The sequence below is a fragment of the Quercus suber genome, unplaced genomic scaffold (genome assembly GCF_002906115.3).
Source record: "Quercus suber isolate HL8 unplaced genomic scaffold, Cork oak 2.0 scaffold_41, whole genome shotgun sequence".
In the NCBI taxonomy this organism is placed as follows: domain Eukaryota; kingdom Viridiplantae; phylum Streptophyta; class Magnoliopsida; order Fagales; family Fagaceae; genus Quercus; species Quercus suber.
The window spans coordinates 322,009-344,248 of NW_027069506.1; the positions used below are offsets into that span (position 1 = coordinate 322,009).

The 22,240-nt window shown below is 33.9% G+C and overlaps 1 pseudogene; it reads left to right on the forward strand.

Moving 5' to 3' along the window:
* LOC112037081 (anthocyanidin 3-O-glucosyltransferase 7-like) overlaps positions 1-11,659 on the forward strand; it is a 12,753-nt pseudogene extending 1,094 nt beyond the window's left edge.
* The last annotated feature ends 10,581 nt before the right edge of the window (positions 11,660-22,240 follow it).

Below are 22,240 nucleotides of genomic sequence, written 5' to 3' on the forward strand. Positions count from 1 at the left end.
ACCATTCACTCTTCTCCACAGCAAAGCCTAGACGAGATTTTGCCTAACATAAAAGCCTATGATGTGGCAGATGGAGTGCCGAAGGGCCATGTTCTTTTCCCAAATCCAATTGAGGGTGTAGAACTTTTCATTAAGGTCTCGCCAGAAAACTTCAGAAGAGGCTTAGAAATGGCCGAGGCAGAGAATGGTATGAAAATCTCTTGCTTGCTCACCGATGCATTCTTGACATTTTCTGTGGAGGTTGCTGAGGATTTGCATGTTCCAATAAGTTAATAAACTTACATTACCAAAAAAAAAAAAAAAAAGTATAATAGAACTTATCAAATTATTCAAACAAAATTTAGTCAAGATATCATTTGAATCAGCCATCAAATATATAGTAAACCATAGAAAATTCATAATTATATGTAGTGTAGAGTAAACATGGATTTTACAAAAAATTAAACAAAAAATTTAAATTGACATAATAAAAATAATAATGATAAAAAAAAAAAAAGAAGTAGAAAAATGAAAAGAAGACAAATCATGGTGTAAATTTTTGTGCTGTTGAATATTACTCTCATACTTGTGGACTATATATATATATATATATGAGTAAGAATGTAACTGTTATATGAATGATTATTATGATTTATTGATAATAATTAATAAAAAAATTAAAACCTAAAACTTTTTTTTTTTCCTGATATAATGGAGGCGGCAATTGATTGTCATTTAATTTAATTAAAACAATAAAGAATATACTCATATAGTCATACATTTGTATTATTATTATTATTATTTTTTATATAAGATAGAAATTCTACTCTAGCCTAATCTAAGTACTTATATGTGTGAATCTCCCTCTTGGAGACTTGAACTTGGCCCTTATCCTTCATACCTCACAAGCACTTATACTTATAGAGTGACCATCACACCAAAGGTGTGCGGTGGTCATACATTTGTATTATTAATTAATCAAGCAAACAAAGAGTCATTTTTATAATATTTGATGACTTCTATATTCAATGAACCGTTTTAGAAAAGACTTTGATTATTATTATTATTATTATGCATTAGAGTAAAAAAATATTTAGATATTTTATTCAAATATGATGTGGATAATGAAAATAAATATGCTACTGTGCACCAAGAATGGGAAGAAATTAAATTGAGCATTAACAATATTTTCTGTACAAAACATTTTCCCTATTTCACATAAGGTAGTTTAGAGAACTTAGCGAAGGAAATACATATTCTAAACCTAAGTTTCTATAACGCATTGGTTTCCAAAACCCAAGTTTCAAAAAAGCCTATATATATGCAAATTGATTTGTTTTCCTCCTCTCCACTTCTAAGTTATAATAAAACTAAAGGAAATATACTGAATTTCTTCCTATTCCCTTAGACATTCTAAGAAACCGAATGGAGCACACACATATTCAAATCTGCTACCACACAAAACCATACATCAAATGAGTAGAACCACGCAACAACAAAGATCATCATCATCATACTTCCTTTCAATTGTACTTGTTTATAATAGTAGTCTCCTACATAAGTATTGCAAACAATGTATCAACAAAATTATTTGATGACTTTCGCTAATGAGTCTAACCAACATAAATTTTTTGGGTACAATAGAAGTTTGAATTCTCAAATTATATCATGAAAATTTGATTCTCTCTACAATTAATATCTTCTTAAGAACTGGGCAGAAATCGTATGATCTTACAATGTACAACCATTCATTCGATATTTCCTTTTTTAGAGGACAAAAAATCCTCAAAACCAAAGCAGTCCAACAATACAGAATATAAAAAATAGCTCTTGAAGTTTTTGAAGGGCACCCATTTACAAATATCTCATGTAGAGGTCAAAGTTCAAATACCCACATAACAAAACCTTAAAATTTCAAATATTACATGGTGCAAAAAGAGATCACAGCCACAAAATCACATCAAAAAGCACAACTTTAAAACAAACCCACATACACATACCTTATAAATAAACCAAATTCTAAAAACCCACATGAGAAAACCAACCACCCAAAAAGCACCAAAGAGACTAAGAAGAAAAAGTTTACCTTTGTAGGTCACAACTTAAAAACCTCAAAACCATAGATCACCATAAAATAAAAGCTATGCTTCAACGAGAGATAGAGTGTGTAAAATTGAAATGAAAGTAGGATATTATTAGCTAGGTGGTGTAATGTGATTGGACATGAACATATCTAGCTAATGCATAATCATGGGACCATCCACTTGGAGCATTAGGCAATTGACTAAATGGCCCAGTGGGAGAATCACCCCTGTTCAACATGAATGGTTCACAAAACAACACAAAGATTGGCAGGCTAATTAGAGAAGATCAAGTATCAGGAATTTGACATTTGAAGTCAAAATGTAAGTTTCCGAGGACATTTAGAATACAAGAGACTCTTTAAATAAACCAAGCCAAACAACATTTTGAAAAGAGACTATACTTGGATAATCCATCTTTAAAAAAAAATTTAAAATTAAAAGCTAATTCATTAATTAATTCATAAGTCCTATTTTTCTTAATAGAAATTTCAAACACCAACTAATGTTATCATGATCACCAACAATATCATCTAGCTTGCTACAACAACAGAAGCCTAAAGTAATGATTAATGAAGGATACATATTCATGTGAGCAAAAGCCTAAAGTAATGAGTAATGAAGGATACATATTCATGTGAAAGGAGTTGTCAAATCTAATTGCTTACAGTTAGTTGTGATTCACTGCTATCCAAATGTAGATGGGAAGAGTAACTGATTGCATTTGTTTACAAATTTCTTTTGAGGAAGAAATGGTTGAATTTTGGATTCTCCAATGAAGACATGAACTTGTGAAGCCCATCATTTAGACCATCTTGGACTACCTGAGGCATAGTAGTTCTGTCCTTTCAAGAGCTTTAACTACAGAGCTCCTTGCAAGACTAATTTGTGAGGAATTTTATAGGGACAGTGGCAACTGAATATGTATAAACTGGTTGGGTTCAATGAGGAGAGGAAGAGGCAAGAAAGGGCAAGATGGAGAGTCTTAAACATGAAAGAAGTTACATGGGAAGTTGAAAACAGTGAAGATTTATAAGCTCATAAGTAATTAAAAATAAGCTTATTTTTTCTCATCTGCTAACTATAGCAATAAATTTCAAGTAATAATGATATGATGGTTATATGATACCAAATTAGAAACACTTGGACAACCAAGTTACTACAGGTCATCATTCTCAAAAAAAAAAAAAAAGTTACTACAGGTCATCTTATATCTAATTCATCTTACAGTTTTATATTCTCTAGCTTCCACCACATAATATACTGGATGGATTGATAAGCTATAATCTAAGGATTTTTTTTTTCCCAGAAATCTAAGGATGTTTAAGCATAGAGAACCACAAGTTGCAATACTCATTTGACAAATCAGTTTATAATATATATATAGACACACACAAGTACTATGTTACGTTTGATTATAAAGACAGACGTTGGTTGGACCTCATAATGCTCTATTATATTAGAAATTTTTTGCCCCTATAACAAATTAGAATTCTCCCATATTTTAAGTTATTATTATTATTTTTTTAAAAAACGATACTTTATACAATGATGTTAGGAATATTACAATTTTTTTTAGAGTTTCAACATATGACGTCCGCTTCTGATGATAACTTTTTATCATCAGACCAAGACACTAATTAGCTTTTGGTATAGGCAGGGATTGAACCTCAGATCTCTTACACAACCATCAGAGACTTTATCAGTTGATCTAACTGAAACCCACAGAAATATTATAAATTAATGTGTCATCAACCATAAAAAATAATTCAAACATTTATTTATTATATTTTGAAATCTACCAATTACATTAATTATCATGTCAATTTGTATTTTATAAACCTTTTATGTAGTAAAATTGGTAATAATTTTAACATTTTTTTTTAAATTAAAAAAAAGGATATTAATAGTAGTTTTCAGTGTAAAAATTCTTTGCTTTTCACAGAGTAGGTGAATGTCCCATGAATTCCCAAGGGTAGGTGTGCAACTTACGGCTTTCATTCAATGAGCGTTTTGCCTTTGTGGCCACCAATTTTCGTATTTCCTTTTCAATGGGCTCCATGAATACTGCTTGCTTTAGAACTTTGACCCCTTTTTTTGGTTTTTTTTTTCTTAATTTTTTTTTTAAATTTTATAATAATTTGACAATTAAGAGTGGAGGAATTTGGATACTTAAATATTTCAGGAGATTTTAAGATATCTTTATGTGTCACCGTAGTGACCTTTTATATGTTTTAAGTGGAGAGAGAATTTAAATACGAGACGCCTCCATTAAAAACATTAAAAAGTATCATTCGAACTAAAAGATAAACTATCTACATGTGACATATTATCCTAATAATTTTTGGAAACTTCAGAGGTATAGCAAGTTAAAGAAAGCTTGGACAACCAAGTTACAACAAGGCTATCCATTATGGATTAATGTAAATGAATCACTAGTAAAACTAGAAAAAATTGACCCAAATATGTTAACTTGACATAATCCAACCATTAAAAAGTGGCTTGGTTTAGGGTTAACTTGCTTGTCAAACAAGTTTACTCATATTTTGAAGATAAAAACTCATTTTTCTCTCATGACTTTGGATTTTTTTTTTTTTTTTTTTTTTTGTTCACTCTCAATTGGCCCCTTGTTTTCTAAATTAAAAGGCGTGTTATTGGAAGAAAACACTAGAAGCCATGTGTTTGGTTTTGTGTTTTACTAAAAATCATGTTTTTGAAATGGCAAAAAGGCACGGTTTCAAAATGCAATAACAAGTAGTTCCATAGAAAACATTGGTGTAAAGCCCAAACTGCTTTTCCAGATCAAAGTTTCATTTAGCTGTGAAATTCTTAAAATATTCTCTTACAATTGAATTGCCTTGTCACCATGCCTTGTTGTTGTCTATCTTCTCTTTAGTTATTGTCTCTCCTCTCTAGCTTGTTGTTTCCTTGTTACTAGCTCACCTTTTTCATGACCTAAAAGTTGTGGGCACAGTAAAAAATTGGAATGAAAAAAGCAAAAATTCAATATGGAGTAGCGCCATAGTCATGGGGGACTTGAAAAGAAGAGACTGAAAAATGATAAATAGAGAAAGAATAGTTAAGTCATTTTTGGGAATTTACACCCAATACAACTATATTTTATATTATCATTATCCAAACACTTATTGTGACTTTAAAAATTAAAAAAAAAAACACTTTTTTATATTTTTATCAAACACTTATTTGTGGTTTTAAAATTTGTGTTTTAAAAGCGCACGTTTTAAAAATGCTATTTTTTTGAAACACACTTTAAAACACCTTTATCCAAACAAACCTATTATTCTTAAAGTTTCCTTTTTTTTAGAGCTCGGTGAAGGTTAGGCCTTGTTTGGATTTTTTTTTTTTTTGGATAACTCATCACTCCTCATTCAATTTCCGTCACTCATCACTCATCACTTAAAATACCCAACTCCCTACACCCCACCCCGTTTGGCACCGTTACTTCTCATCACTCAATATTTTTCAACTGTTTGTGGGATTCACACACTGACCCAATGTCAGTTGACTTCTCTCTCTCTCTCTCTCTCTCTCTCCCCTTCGTTTTCCCCTGTTTTTCTCTGCTTTTCTCTTCATCCATGTTAACAAATATTTTAATCAAGTCCACCATGATCCTTATTTTCATGCTTTTCCCAGATCTACAACTTAACCAAATGGCTATCCAGTATTTTTCGTTTCAAAAAACCAAAAAAAGAAAACCACCACTCCTTAAAAACTCCAAAACCCACCATAGCCACAACAGCAACAACAACTACATCAACATCAACAACGGTGACAACCTCGACAAACTCGAAAAGAGAAAAAAAGGAATGGAAACCCGGTGAAATAAAATGAAAAGAAGAAGAAGAAAAAAAAAAAAAAATGAGAACCCAAGCCCAGAACTTTGCCATTGTGTTCGCCACGAGTTGGATGAGGTGAGGGCTCAGTCGGCGTGGCTATGCAAAGGGGATGAAGTGTGATGTGCTTGGATTTGGGAATGGAGAAGAGTTTATGTGGGTTGGGTTTTTTGTGTAAAGGAAAAACTATTGGTGGGGACGTGAAAGGGGGAGCCGGACTTGACAAGCACTGATAGTGGGTCCTTATATGTGTGTTTAATTACAAAAATGCCATTGAAAACAGAGTTATGGAAACTAAAAACAGCTAAAATGTGTTTTCAGTTTCCATAATTTACCACTCAAAAATCAGATAATTGAGTGATGGAAACAAAAATTGGAAACAGAGTTATTGAAATCCAAACAAGCTTTTGAGTCATGGGTCCCACCATTTTTAAGTTTTAAGTTATGGAAATTAGAAATCCAAACACCCCCTTAATCTTCCTTTGCCAATATCGTGCTTCATTATTGCTTAACAACTATTAATCTGTGATTCCTCAATCCCCCTTTACCAAGACCACCACATAACTAGAATTATTTGTTGATGCATTCAGCCCTCAACCTTGAAAGTTAACTTTTTACATTCAAAACACTTCTAATTTTTGAGTATGTTTCTACTTAATTAAAAAAAAAAACTAAAATTTTGAGCTCGTTTCTAAATTAAAAAAAGGATATGTACATTCCTGTAAAATAAACTATAACAAGAAGTTTCAATTACTAATTCATAAAATTTTTAGACATGTCAATGTTTTTAAATAAAATTGATATTGGTCATTTACTCATTTAGGTATAGTAACTCTTGTTTGCAAGTTATAAAGTTTATTTATTAAACAATGACTAGGTATGCAAACCCATTCATTTATTTATTCATATATTTTCAATAAGCACCATCAATTACCATTTAGTTGTGAGCTATAAAAGTTTAAAAAAAAAAAAAAAACCCTAATATCTTACTTTTTTGCCGTATTTAACTTTTGCATCTCACAACAAATGCTGATTGCACTAGATTTCTAAATCTAAACATAAATATGTAACGCCAATCAAATCTTAGTTAAAAGGTTCTTTATTTTTTTATATTTTAATTCGTTATTTTTTCACAAATAAATGAACAAAAATTTAAAGATGAAATCATTTATATATATATAATAGAAAATCCTATAATTTAGTTGAAAAAAAAAAGATCTAATCAAACTCTCCTCCCAAAAGCTTATAGGCTATCCTTACATGAACAATTATAAATTAATGGGGGGAAAAAAGACCAGTCATAAAAAAGTTCAAATTAAAACGCAACTATAACAGTATATTGGTAGGCAAAGTAACATTTAAAATTTAAATAAAAAAGGCAAGTGTCTACAGTTCATAATCATGCACGTCATAAAATATATAAGCAATTTACCAATCACCATCCCCACTTTTTCAACTTTTTATTTTATTTTTCATCGAGAGCCCACAATTTATGGCTCATTATGGTTAGGCCTTGTTTGGATTTTTTTTTTTTTTGGATAACTCATCACTTCTCATTCAATTTCCGTCACTCGTCACTCATCATTCATCACTTAAAATACCCAACTCCCTACACCCCACCCCGTTTGGCACCGTCACTTCTCATCACTCAATATTTTTCAACTGTTTGTGGGATTCACACACTGACCCAATGTCAGTTGACTTCTCTCTCTCTCTCTCTCCCCTACCTCTCCCCTTCATTTTCCCCTGTTTTTCTCTGCTTTTCTCTTCATCCATGTTAACAAATATTTTAATCAAGTCCACCATGATCTTTATTTTCATGCTTTTCCCAGATCTACAACTTAACCAAATGGCTATCCAGTATTTTTCGTTTCCAAAAACCAAAAAAAGAAAACCACCGCTCCTTAAAAACTCCAAAACCCACCATAGCCACAACAGCAGCAACAACTACATCAACATCAACAACGGTGACAACCTCGACAAACTCGAAAAGAGAAAAAAGGAATGGAAACCCAGTGAAATAAAAAGAAAAGAAGAAGAAGAAAAAAAAAAAATGAGAACCCAAGCCCAGAACTTTGCCGTTGTGTTCGCCGCGAGTTGGATGAGGTGAGGGCTCAGTCAGTGTGGCTAGGCAAAGGGGATGAAGTGTGATGTGCTTGGATTTGGGAACGAAAAAGAGTTTCTGTGGGCTGGGTTTTTTGTGTAAAGGAAAAACTGTTGGTGGGGACGTGAAAGGGGGAGCCGGACTTGACAAGCACTGATAGTGGGTCTTTATATGTGTGTTTAATTACAAAAATGTCATTGAAAACAAAGTTATGGAAACTAAAAACAGCTAAAATGTGTTTTCAGTTTCCATAACTTACCACTCAAAAATCAGATAATTGAGTGATGGAAACAAAAATTGGAAATAGAGTTATTGAAATCCAAACAAGCTTTTGAGTCATGGGTCCCACCATTTTTGAGTTTTAAGTTATGGAAACTAGAAATCCAAACACCCCCTTAATCTTCCTCTGCCAATATCGTGCTTCATTATTGCTTAACAACTATTAATCTGTGATTCCTCAATCCCCCTTTACCAAGACCACCACATAACTAGAATTATTTGTTGATGCATTCAGCCCTCAACCTTGAAAGTTAACTTTTTACATTCAAAACACTTCTAATTTTTGAGTATGTTTCTACTTAATTAAAAAAAAATCTAAAATTTTGAGCTCGTTTCTAAATTAAAAAAAGGATATGTACATTCCTGTAAAATAAACTATAACAAGAAGTTTCAATTACTAATTCATAAAATTTTTAGACATGTCAATGTTTTTAAATAAAATTGATATTGGTCATTTACTCATTTAGGTATAGTAACTCTTGTTTGCAAGTTATAAAGTTTATTTATTAAACAATGACTAGGTATGCAAACCCATTCATTTATTTATTCATATATTTTCAATAAGCACCATCAATTACCATTTAGTTGTGAGCTATAAAAGTTAAAAAAAAAAAAAAAAAAAAAAAAAAAAACCCTAATATCTTACTTTTTTGCCGTATTTAACTTTTGCATCTCACAACAAATGCTGATTGCACTAGATTTCTAAATCTAAACATAAATATGTAACGCCAATCAAATCTTAGTTAAAAGGTTCTTTATTTTTTTATATTTTAATTCGTTATTTTTTCACAAATAAATGAACAAAAATTTAAAGATGAAATCATTTATATATATATAATAGAAAATCCTATAATTTAGTTGAAAAAAAAAGATCTAATCAAACTCTCCTCCCAAAAGCTTATAGGCTATCCTTACATGAACAATTATAAATTAATGGGGGAAAAAAGACCAGTCATAAAAAAGTTCAAATTAAAACGCAACTATAACAGTATATTGGTAGGCAAAGTAACATTTAAAATTTAAATAAAAAAGGCAAGTGTCTACAGTTCATAATCATGCACGTCATAAAATATATAAGCAATTTACCAATCACCATCCCCACTTTTTCAACTTTTTATTTTATTTTTCATCGAGAGCCCACAATTTATGGCTCATTACCGTACACGTGATAAAATATATAGACATTTTTTTTTTTTTGGTGGTAAAAAAAAAAATATAAACTGTAAATTGTGATTTGAGCTTTCATAAACAATTCACCGTCCCCCGGCCACTTTTTATGTTTTTTCTCTCTTCATTCATGCAAAACTCTCGTATTCATCGAATGCATGAAACCTTTATCTCACTAACAAGTGAATTCCATAAACACGCTCATGAAATACCTACTCCTTCACCAATATTAGTATAAACTTGGTTCAGTTCTTAAATAAAGTCAAAAATATAATCAGTAAAATGGTCCCTTAATCTTTGTATAGGACAGGTAGTTATGAGCCATTCATTGCAACATGATTCCACCAATTGGTCATGATCCTTGTATAAGACTGGTAGTAAGAGAAGAGTACTGAGCAATATCTCACGCACACTACTCTCCTTTACTTTACTTTATTCAGAAGAGTCTATCTAACCCATCATAATGTCAGTGATGATGGAAACCTCTCCGCACAAACATTTGGCTGTGTGGCATTCCCATTCGGCAGCCACCCCTTGTCTCTCTTGACTCTGTCTCTCAAATTAGCAAACGGTGCTCCAAGCGTTCACTTCTCATTCTTAAACATACAAAAGTCCAATCATTCACTCTTCTCCACAGCAAAACCAGACATGATGATCTCCCCCAACATAAAAACCTATGATGTGGTCGATGGAGTGCCAGAGGGCCATGTTCTTTCCTCAAATCCAATTGAGGCTGTGGAACTTTTCATTAAGGCCTCGCCAGAAAACTTCAAAAGAGGTATCAGAAAACAGAGGAAAATCTTTCTCTATTGCATTGAATTAGACGAATCTACAATGTACAAGTACAATTTATACACAAAAAAGAGTTGGAAACTAACTCCCAAAATGAAAACTAACAAACTTTCTCACGTGTGACACTATACACTAACAACCATTCTCACGTGCTATAACTAACTATTCAGTTATAAATACACTAAGCTACACACAGCTTTATTATTTAAGCTACTGTTGTTTTTCTTGTTTGTATTGCTTCTTCCTTCACTGATGCAGCTTTCCTTATCATTGATTCAGTCAAGTCTTCTTGCTTCTCATGATTCTTCTCAATATTCTGATAGGAGGCTTAGAAGTGGCAGTGTCAGAGACTGATAAGAAAATCTCTTACTTGATCTCCGATGCATTCTTGACATTTGCCGTGGAGCTTGCTGAGGATTTGCATGTGCCTTGGATCCCAGTTTGGGCTCCTTTGCCAGGCTCTCTTTCAGCTCACCTTTATAAAGACCATATCCGCGAACATTTTGTCAATAAGTCTGGTGCTGAACTTGAAGTTAAAGGTGCAACCTTGGAATTCATTCCAGGATTGTCACAAATGCGTGTTTCGGACTTACCTAAGGAGGTGCTGTCAGAGAACATAGAAGGGTCACTTTTCTCACACATGCTTAATCAAGTTGGATTAGTGTTACCACGAGCTAGTGCTGTGGTGTTGAACTCTTATGAAGAACTAAACCCTCCTCTTCTCAATCGTGATCTCAAATTGAAGTTTCAAAAGGTGCTTAATATGGGTTTTTACACAGCATCGCTGCCATCACAGTCGAGTTTGGATTTAACGGGATGCATGGCATGGTTAGATGAGCAAAAGGAAAGGTTGGTCACGTATATAAGCTTTGGAACTGTGGCTACACCACCGCATAATGAGTTAATAGCACTGGCGGAGGCACTATAAGTGAGTGGAATTCCATTTCTTTGGTCTCTCAAGGATAATATAAAAGATCTGTTACCCAAAGAGTTTGTTAAGAGAATTGGGATGCAAGGGGAAATAGTGGCATGGACACCTCAGACCCAAGTACTAGCGCATGCTTCAATAGCGACGTTTGTGACACAATGTGGTAGCAACTCTGTGGCCGAGAGTATTGCAAATGGTGTGCCACTGATTTCAAGGCCGTTCTTTGCTAATTAACCATCACATGACTGGAAGAATGGTAGAGGAAGTGTGGGAGATTGGTGTTAAAGTTGAGGATGGAAATCTCACTAAGAGTGGATTGCTCAATAGCTTGGAACTCATTTTGGGACATGAAAAAGGGAAGGTGATGAGAGATAAGACCCAAGCCCTCAAACATACACTACAAGTCGCTGCTAGCCTGAATGGCATTGCTGCAAAAGATTTTAGTCATTTGGTGGAGCTATTATTGGTGTCTTAGACTGTAGAACTTGTTAAAAGTGGTAAACCAAAAGGTGTCTCTTAATATTTTATAACAATTTGTGTTTTTTTGTTTTTTCATAACTATTTGTGTCTTTTGTCATTTTATAACATTTGTGTCTTTGAGTTTTCTACATTCTAGAATTTTTTGTTATGAAACAAAGAGTTATGACAATAATGACAGCTCTTATAACTTTACCCTATAAAAAGGGATAGAAGTATGATGTGAAAGTATATGAGAGAAAAAGTTGTGGTGAGCTCTCAAGGCAGTAGCCTAATCTCTTTGTTTGTGAGTTTGAAGTACTCTAATAAAATTTTCACTCATCTCTTTCTTGTGAGTACTTTGTTGAAATTTAGTCAAGGTTCTGTAAAGCCAACAAAGTGGTATCATAGCCAAGTTCTTAGAGCCTAGAGTCTTTGTCTACACCATTAGTGAAGATGTCTTCTAACATGGTGCAACCACAAATTCCTAAATTTACAAAAGAAAATTATAAGAGTTAACAGATTCAAATGAAAGCGTTGTTTGGATCACAAGAGCTATGGGTTGTCACTGATAGGTATGTAGAACCAACAATTGAGCAAGAAGCCACCTAGAATGTAGAGCCAACTTTTGAGAAAATTGCCAAAGCAGAGTCGAGTAAAGAAGCATGGAAGATTCTTGGTATTTTCTTCAAGGGTGTCGATCGTGTGAAAATAGTTCGTTTGCAAACACTTCGTGCCGAGTTTGAAGTTGCTCACATGAAAGATGGTGAGACTATTTCTGATTATTTTTCACTATTACTTGTAATTGTTAATCATTTGAAAAGTAATGGAGAGAGTTTTAAAGATGTACGTGTGGTGGAGAAAATATTAAGATCCCTTGCAAATAAATTTGAGCATGTCGTGGTGGCTATTGAAGAGTCCAAAATTTTGGAGACTCTCTCAATTAAGGAATTAATGGGATCTCTTCAAGTGGATGAGCAGCGTATGGAAAAAAAAAATAAAAAATTTCTAGCTCTATTGTCAAAATTGACTCTAAGAGAGAAGAAGCCTAATGGCTTCTGTGGAAGATATACTAATAGCAACCATGGCAAAGGTCGTGGAAGAGGAACATTCAGAGGCAGATTTGCTCATGGACATGGAGGTAATAGAAATGTCCAATGTTTCAATTGCAACAAATTTGGACATTATGCATCAGATTGCTGGTACAATAAATCTGAGGAGCACAATGAACAATCTAATCTTGTTAAGGCATCCAATGTTAAAAAAGAAGAATGTACACTTCTTTTTGCACAAGAAGAGCCAAATAATTCTCAAGAGGTATGGTATCTTGATTCTGGAGCTAGCAACCACATGAGTGGAAAATAAAAAGGAGCTCTTTGTTAAGCTTGTTGAAGGTGTTTAAGGCAATGTCTGTTTGGAAGACTCATCCAAATTGCCCATAAAAGGATGTCAAAGGAATGGTGTTTTGCAATTCATCTCCAATGTGTACTATGTGCCGAACATGAAAAGCAATTTCTTAGTATTTGGCAACTCTTAGAAAATGAGTATATTATACACATGGAGAAACTCTCTCTTGTTTTGAAGGATGCTGAAGGAAGGCTTGTTGCAAAAATTCAAATGAGTCACAATTGTATGTTTCCACTCCATCTTAACTCAACAATGGAGAAATGGTTCCATGGGCTTGTAAAAAATGAGCCATGGAAGTGGCATCTTTGCCTTGGGCATCTTAATTTTAGTGGCCTTAAACTATTATCCACATCAAGCATGGTGCATGGATTGCCTAGTATTGAAAAGCTAGAATATGTATGTGAGGTATGCACTCTTAGCAAGCAACAAAGAAGTCCTTTTCCAAGTGGGAGATCATGGAGAGCACCTAACCCATTAGAGCTGGTGCACACAGATATTTGTGGTCCATTTGATCTAGTTTTTGTTGGAGGTAACAAATATTTCATTTCCTTTATTGATGATTTCAGCTGAAAATTATTGGTTTATTTTATCAAAGAAAAATTTGCAGCTTTCACTATATTCAAAAATTTCAAGGTACATGTTAAAGTGGAAAGTAGTTATAAGATCAAAATACTTAGATTTGACAGAGGTGGTGAGTACAATTCAAATGAATTTTGAGATTATTGCAGGAGAAATAGCATCAAGCAATAGTTTACAACTACATATACACCACAACAAAATGGCATTGTAGAGAGGAAAAATCGGACTATCCTTGATATGACAAGGACCATGCTTAAAGAAAAATGTTTGTCAAAGAATTTTTAGGCAGAAGCAGTGGCATGTGCAGCCTATTTACTCAATTGATGCCTTTCAAAAAGTGTCGAGAATATGACATCACAAGAGGCGTGGAGTGACTACAAACCAAGTGTGTCACACTTAAAATTTTTTGGGTGTATTGCATATGCTCAAATGCCTGAGACTAAGGGAAAGAAGTTGGATGATAGTGAGGAGTCGAAAGCTTACAAACTCTACAACCCACTTACCAACAAAGTAGTGGTGAGTAGAGATGTCATTTTCAATGAAGATGAGTCATGAAGATGGAATGATGACATCACAAGTAAAGAGAAGCCACTTGAGTTAGAATAGCAAGAAGAAGATGTGATTTATGAAGGTTTAGAGAGACCTTCCTCAACACCCCACCATTATGCATCATCAACAGACACTTCATTAATTTGAAGCCCAAGTAGCATTTCTCTATCGCCAACACCAATCAAAATGAGAAACCTAGAAGATATCTATGCATAAACTGAAGAGACAAATCTCTTTTGTTTTGTATGTGGACCATGAGCCATTTACTTTGAAAGAAGTTGTGAAAAAGAATTGTTGGAGGAATGCCATGCAAGAAGAAATTTATGCCATTGAGAAAAACAATACATGAGAATTGACTACACTTCCTCCAGGTCAAAGAACCATTGGTGTGAAATGGGTGTATAAGATTAAGCACACAACTGATGGGAGGATTGAGCGCTATAAGGCAAGACTTGTAGCTAAAGGTCATAAGCAAAAGTATAGGGTAAATTGTGAAGAAGTCTTTTCTCTAGTAGCAAGACTTGACACGGTGAGGATGTTGATTTCTCTTGCAACACATCATAGTTGGAAAATATACCAACTAGATGTCAAATTGGCATTCTTAAATGGCATACTTGAAGAAGATGTGTATCTAGAGCTACTTGCAGGTTTTGTGTTGAAGGAGAAGAAGAAAAGGTGTATCTTTTGAAGAAAGCTTTATATTAAGCTCCTCGAGCTTGGAATTCTCATATTGACAATTATTTTCAAGGAAGTGGTTTTGTCAAGTGTCCTTATGAGCATGCAATCTACATCAATAAGAATGTCTATGGTGAGATTCTTATAACTTGTCTTTATGTTGATGATTTGTTATTCACAGGAAACAACCAGCAAATGTTCCATGAATTTAAACAAGCTATGTTTAAGGAGTACGAGATGATCGACTTTGGAATTATGTAATTTTTCCTTAGGATTAAGGTACGGCAACAACCAGATGGCATTTTCATATGTCTAAAAAATATGCAAAGGAATTGCTTGACAAATTTAATATGAAAAATTGCAATGTTGTCAATAAACCTGTTGTAGTGAATCTAAAATTGACAAGAGAAGGAGAAGGGAAAAGTATAGATCCAGCTCTATTTAGGAGTTTGATTGGAAGTTTGAGGTACCTCTCAATCAGAAGGCTAGATATTGTTTATAGTGTTAGTTTTTTGAGCAGATATATGGAGAAACTAAAGGAATCTCACTAGCTTGTAGCAAAGAGGATCCTAAGATATATAAAAGGTATCATGGATTTCGGTATTTTATATTAATATAATAATGATGCCACATTATATGGATATTAAGATAGTGATTGGGAAGGTGATCAAGATGAAAGAAAAAGCACTACTGGATATGTTTTCTATCTTAGATCAATAGCTTTCACTAGGATGTTTAAAAGGCAGAGTATTGTAGCATTGTCAACATGTGAACCTGAATATGTGGCAGCGTCCTCTTCTTTTTGTGAAGCTATATGATTGAAAAATTTATTAAAATAATTTTATCATCCACAAGAAGAATCCATAATTATTTATGTGGATAACAAGTCTTCTATAGAAATGTCTAAAAATCCAGTTTAATATGGAAGGAGCAAACATATTGACTTGAAGTATCATTTCTTGAAAGATTATGTGAAACAAAAAGTTGTGAAACTCCAGTATTGCAATACAAAAGAGCAAGTAGTAGACATTTTTAACAAAACCTTGCCAATTGATAGATTTAGAAGATTGAGGACAATGCTTGGTATGAATATGCTTTTGGTTTAAAGGGGAGTGTTGGAAGTAGTAAACCAAAAGGTGCCTCTTGATATTTCATAATAGTTTGTCTTTTTCTTTTTCTTTTTTCTTTTTTCCCATAATTGTTTGTATCTTTTTCCATTCCAAATAATTTGTCTTTGAGTCTTCCACATTCTAGAATTTTCTGTTATGAAATAAAGAGTTATGACAATAATGACAGCTCTTGTAACTTCACCCTATAAAAGGAGATAGATGTATGACGTGGAAGTGCATTAGAGAAAAAGATGTAGTGAGCTCTTAAGGTAGTAGCTTAATCTATTTGTTTGTGAGTTTGAAGTACTCTAATTAAATTTTCATTTCTCTTTCTCTTGTGAGTACTTAATTTGTTGAAATTTATGCCTAGGCTTTGTAAAGCCAACGGAACTTGTCAGTTCTTAATGGCGCTTGGTTTTGTCAATAAGTAATTTAGTTCATAAGTAAAAATAAGCTTATTTTTATGCATTTGCTAATTATGCCAATAAATTTCAAGTAATAATGATTTGATGGTTTTATGATAACAAATTAGAAACACTTGGACAACCAAGTTAATTACTACTGGTCATCTTATATCTAATTCATCTTTTTGTGAGTGTGTGTGTGTGTGTGTGTGTGTGTGTGTGTGGCTAATAAACCGATCATATTGTTAAAACAAAGTAGAACCAGCATCCTCCCTGCAAGCATCCAAAATTTCAGCAAGAAGAATATGCGAATCATAACAAATAGTAGACCTATGTACAGTTGTAAATTTAGCTAGATAATAAGTTGCAGTGTTAAGCTCTCTTCTAATCCAATTGAAATTACAATTAACAAAAAAATTTGCTAAACTCTACAACATCACAAATTATAGATTGGATAGTTCAAGTAGCGGTGGAGCAGCCTTTTTTAATAGCATCAACACAACTTTTAGCATCACCCTCCACTTGAATTCTCTCCATATATTCTGCCTTGGCAATTTGTAGTGCCCATAGAATTGTAGTTGCTTCAGCTTGCAAGGATCACATATTTCATAAACTTTAGCCCAACCTTTAATGACATCTCCAACTTCATTTCGAGCAACAAAAACTAAGGTAGTAAAATCTTTTTGGACAGCTACATCAACATTAAGTTTGACTACTCCAGCAGTAGGAGGTTTCCAAGAGATTACCTTGCCAACATATAAATCCTTAGATTGTTCTAAGGCCAGCACATACTCTTTGTCTTTGTTTTTGAGATTGCAAATATGGTTTGTGATATTAACTACCTGTTCACCATCGTGAATGATCTTATTTCGAAGGATCCAAATGGATTGCAATCCTAAGGTCATTTGCAATGTACACAACTCTGCCACTTCCTTAAACTGATGAATAGAAGATATAGGCTGGATTGGAGGATCTAAGATCACCTTCACTATATCTAAATTGTTAGATACATTTAGTTTATCAGCATATATTCCCCAATATTCAAACTATATTTCCCTTGCCACGGGGCAATTGAAAAACATGTGCTGCCCAGATTCCACTGTTTCCTCACACAACACACACCCTAATTCACCTATCCCCAAGCTTTGTTGAAGATTGTCTATAGTTGGTAGTATGTTACCCTTAATCCTCCAAAGTAATAATCTGACTCTCTTATGGACTTTAACCTCCGCCACATAACTATACTAGACGGACGGATTGATAATCTATAATCTTAAGATGTTTACGCATAGAGAACCACAAGTTGCAATACTCACTCATTTGACAAATCAGTTTATATATTAAATTTATGAGGCAAAATGATTGGTTTGCACAATGACAAATATGAATTAAGAATGTTAACCCCTAAATCTCTATTTGGTAAAAAGGATAAGAAAGTTAACGGATGTCCTGAAGTCATTAATTTAAAGAATATGTTTAGAAATTTTTTATGGGGGAAAAAAAAAGTAATAGACTTTTTTTTTTATTTTTTATTTTTTAGTTTTGTATATTTTCAATGAAAGTGATATGAAAATTTTCCTTAAATTATCTATTAAAAAATGCTCTAAAAACACTCATTAATAAGACTCTAAAAGAATAATGCATATAAAGAAGTTCATGACCTGCATGCCTTCTACCTCCACCCGGCATTGTACGTAAAAAAAAATTGTGATATCATTTGAGTCTGAGGTATTTTTTTGAGTCCCCAAAATGGTATTATTTATTTTATTTAGCCCATTTAGAATATAATACATATCTAAGTGATTCCTTGTTTCGAGTCGAGCTTAAATACTCTCTTTTGGATCCAAGAAAAGGTTCTCTAAAATCTTTTTTCCTTTCAGAAGATATTGTTCAAACCCATTAAGTAATGGATATTCAACCAAACCCGAAAGTTTCTGGGTATTACTCTATTCATCATGGGTAAAAGATAATTGGATTGGATTTTGCGTGAATCCAACTTGTGCTTAAAAACAAAAACAAAGAAATAGAAAAAGTTTCAGGCCTTTAGCTAGTTCAACTAGCAAGGAAAACTTTGTTACTTTATTAGGGCACTATCATTGGTAGTGCTAAAAAGTTATATTGCTATTTTTAGTACCACTAATCACAAAAGTGAGGCTACAATGATAAAGATATAGCTAAAAAATTTAGCTTCTCAGTTTCAGTGCACAACCAAAAATGGTTGTGCATTGTAGCTCAAAAGCTAAACCAGTATATTATATTTTATTGCTCCCTCCAATTAAATAATATATATATTTTTTTCTTGTTTCCTTTTTTCTGCTCGTTGCTCTCTCTCTTTCAGTTCAATCTCAACCTCTCCCATTTCCATTTTTTTCTCTCTCCCTCACTCTCGCCAACCCAAGCGCCTACCCCTGCCCAGCGCCAACGTGGGTTGCTAGGTAACTTAGAGCGAATTTCTCAGTGTGGCGGCGTGGGTTTCTCGGCGTGGGATTCTCTGCGTGGCTGTTGGTGGTAGGGTTTGTGGGTCGATGTGGCCACAGTGGTGGTGGATGTAGGTGGTAGTGGGTATGGGTTTGTGGGTGTTGGTGTTGGTGGTGTTGGATTTTTGGGTGTTAGTGGTGGTGGGTTTTGGATTGTTTCGATTGTACCATGTTCCAATTCGTGGGTTGATTTTTTCTGTTGTTTTTTTTCCCCCCATTGGTTATTGGTTTTTTAGTTGAGCTTAAGGCTACTGTGATGGTGGTTGTGGTTTGGTGGTGCCGTGATGGTGGTGGTAATTGATTTGGGGTAGTGGGTTTGGTGGCTTGAAGAGAAGAAGAGTGGGTTTGGTGGCAGTTTGGCTGGGTTTCACAGGTTTTTTTGAGTTTCGTGGTGGCTGGATTTTGTGGGTCAGTGGTGGTGTGGCTATGTTGGTGGGGATTTGTGTGGTGGTTTTTGACTAATTTGGGTTTTTGGCCGTGGTTGTGGGTGGTTGTTCCTAGTTGGCAGTGGTTGTGGCTTGTGTATTGGTTTGTGTGGTGCTTTTTTTTTTTTTTTTAGTAATTAATGTTTATTGTAATAAGTATATTATTTTATTGTGATGTTTATATTATTTTATTATGTTGAAAATTAAAATAGATGTAAATAAAATAGATAAAATAACTTTTTGTAATGCCAAATAGTTAAAAAAATAGCTCAACCAACGTGGATGCACTTATAAGGTATATAAGATTGGAGACTCGTGTCCAACATCCCACTCCCAAACTCCCAGTATGTTCCTTAAATTTAACATTTGAACGTTGGTTTTATTGGTTATAAATGGGTGGAGCTATTTTCAATAAACTAATTCAAGTTGGATCCTAATTTCCAAATTAAACGTCAAAATTTCATTGCTCAAAAAAAAATCCAAATTTTATCTTTTTATTTTATTTTATTTTATTTTAATTCTTCCTCTTCTTCTTATTACGTATCTATTGCTTTTTGGAAGCAACCCAAATTCTATTTCTTCCTCTCTAAATATTTCTTTATTGTGTAAGACTACTTTCTCTAATAAGGAATCTTTCCTCTCTAACACTTTCTTTTTTTTTGAGTAGGTAGAAGTGCTCAAAAAAATAGTATTTCTTAACTGCATGTCATAAGTTTTTATAATTGACAAAATTAATGGCCAAACAAACATCAACGTAGCATCATTCGTCTTATTTGAACATAGAAAGGAAAAAGAAGAAGAAGAAATTAATGTTCAGATTGAATTACTTGCTTAGCAAAAAAACAAAAAGAGAGAGAGAAAAAGATAGATCTATCCCAGAAGGTTGTCTATTGCTGGGCCAGGATGTGTTGAATTTCATCTATAATCACATTATTAACTCTTTTTTTTTTTTTTTTAAATCCAAATTACCCAATAAAATAGGGTTCGGGTCGAGTATGAGTATCTGTAGGTAAAGTTTCAAGTAGGAGATGGCTACTATACTTAAAGGGTATTGAAAATTTGAAATCCGAGTATCAATAGATAAAATTTTCGGGTTGAGTTCGGCATACCCGGTCCATGACTATCCTTAAATATTATTATTTCTATCAAAATGGTGAGGGTGAGCTCTAGTCTATGAAAACTTCATCTATAAAAAATTAAGGGAAAAAAGGGGCTCGATTTCTTTTTATAATTTTATGCACAATTATAAAAGCAACAATTTGAACTTTCAAGGCAACTTCGATTCTCCCAATTTGTACAAACGACATTAAAACGCTGTCTGGTGATGGTTGAGGTTAACTAAGCCAATATGAACTTTCAAACCTTCTCACAAGTGAATCGATTCACTTGTGTGAAGGTTTGAAAGTTCATATTAATCGCAAATAACAATATTATTACTTATGATTAATAGATGAACAATGAAACTGTGAATTAACACTTCAAATACTAAGTTTAAGCTACAATAAAACATATACAAAAAAACTCCAAATATTGGAACATACTTTTTCTGATTTAATCAAAACCAAAGTTTCAAAGATAATTCCAACGCCCGTGATTTGATTACCCTCGACACTCTATACACATACTGTGGGGGTCCCGAACCAACGCCCGAGGCTCGTAGGTTGGAAGAGCTTGCCCGTCACCGTGAGTCTTCACCTATCCGTCAGTTGTTAAACTTCTAGTCGTCGGCTTTCCTTATGTTTGTTTTTCGTGTCTTTGCAGAAATGGATGTTGCTAAGGTGCGGATCAGGGCCGCCGCTGCCCGTCAGCGGGAGGAGAGGAAGGCGAAGGGAGAGATGACGTCATCGTCTGTCCCCAAGGCCGTCGCCAAGGGCTCCCAGAAGAGGAAATCCGACGGAGTGGTCATCCGTCCGTCAAAGAAGCCAACCATTACTCCCGTGAAGTCGCCCCCCACGTCGGGCCATGGAGCTGGGAAGGGCGTCATGACCTCTTCTGGTCCCGTCCTGCAGGGACCTCAGAGCCTGCTGATGAACAAGGACTTTGCCGTCGAGGCCATTGAAGCACTTATAAAGCCGACGGACATGGACCCTTGTGCTCAGCTGGTTTTTTTTTTGAGTAGGTAGAAGTGCTCAAAAAAATAGTATTTCTTAACTGCATGTCATAAGTTTTTATAATTGACAAAATTAATGGCCAAACAAACATCAACGTAGCATCATTCGTCTTATTTGAACATAGAAAGGAAAAAGAAGAAGAAGAAATTAATGTTCAGATTGAATTACTTGCTTAGCAAAAAAACAAAAAGAGAGAGAGAAAAAGATAGATCTATCCCAGAAGGTTGTCTATTGCTGGGCCAGGATGTGTTGAATTTCATCTATAATCACATTATTAACTCTCTTTTTTTTAAATCCAAATTACCCAATAAAATAGGGTTCGGGTCGAGTATGAGTATCGGTAGGTAAAGTTTCAAGTAGGAGATGGCTACTATACTTAAAGGGTATTGAAATCCGAGTATCAATAGATAAAATTACGGGTTGAGTTCGGCATACCCGGTCCATGACTATCCTTAAATATTATTATTTCTATCAAAATGGTGAGGGTGAGCTCTAGTCTATGAAAACTTCATCTATAAAAAATTAAGGGAAAAAAAGGGGCTCGATTTCTTTTTATAATTTTATGCACAATTATAAAAGCAACAATTTGAACTTTCAAGGCAACTTCGATTCTCCCAATTTGTACAAACGACATTAAAACGCTGTCTGGTGATGGTTGAGGTTAACTAAGCCAATATGAACTTTCAAACCTTCTCACAAGTGAATCGATTCACTTGTGTGAAGGTTTGAAAGTTCATATTTTTTTTTTTTTTTTGAGAAAGTTTGAAAGTTCATATTAATCGCAAATAACAATATTATTACTTATGAGTAATAGATGAACAATGAAACTATGAATTAACACTTCAAATACTAAGTTTAAGCTAC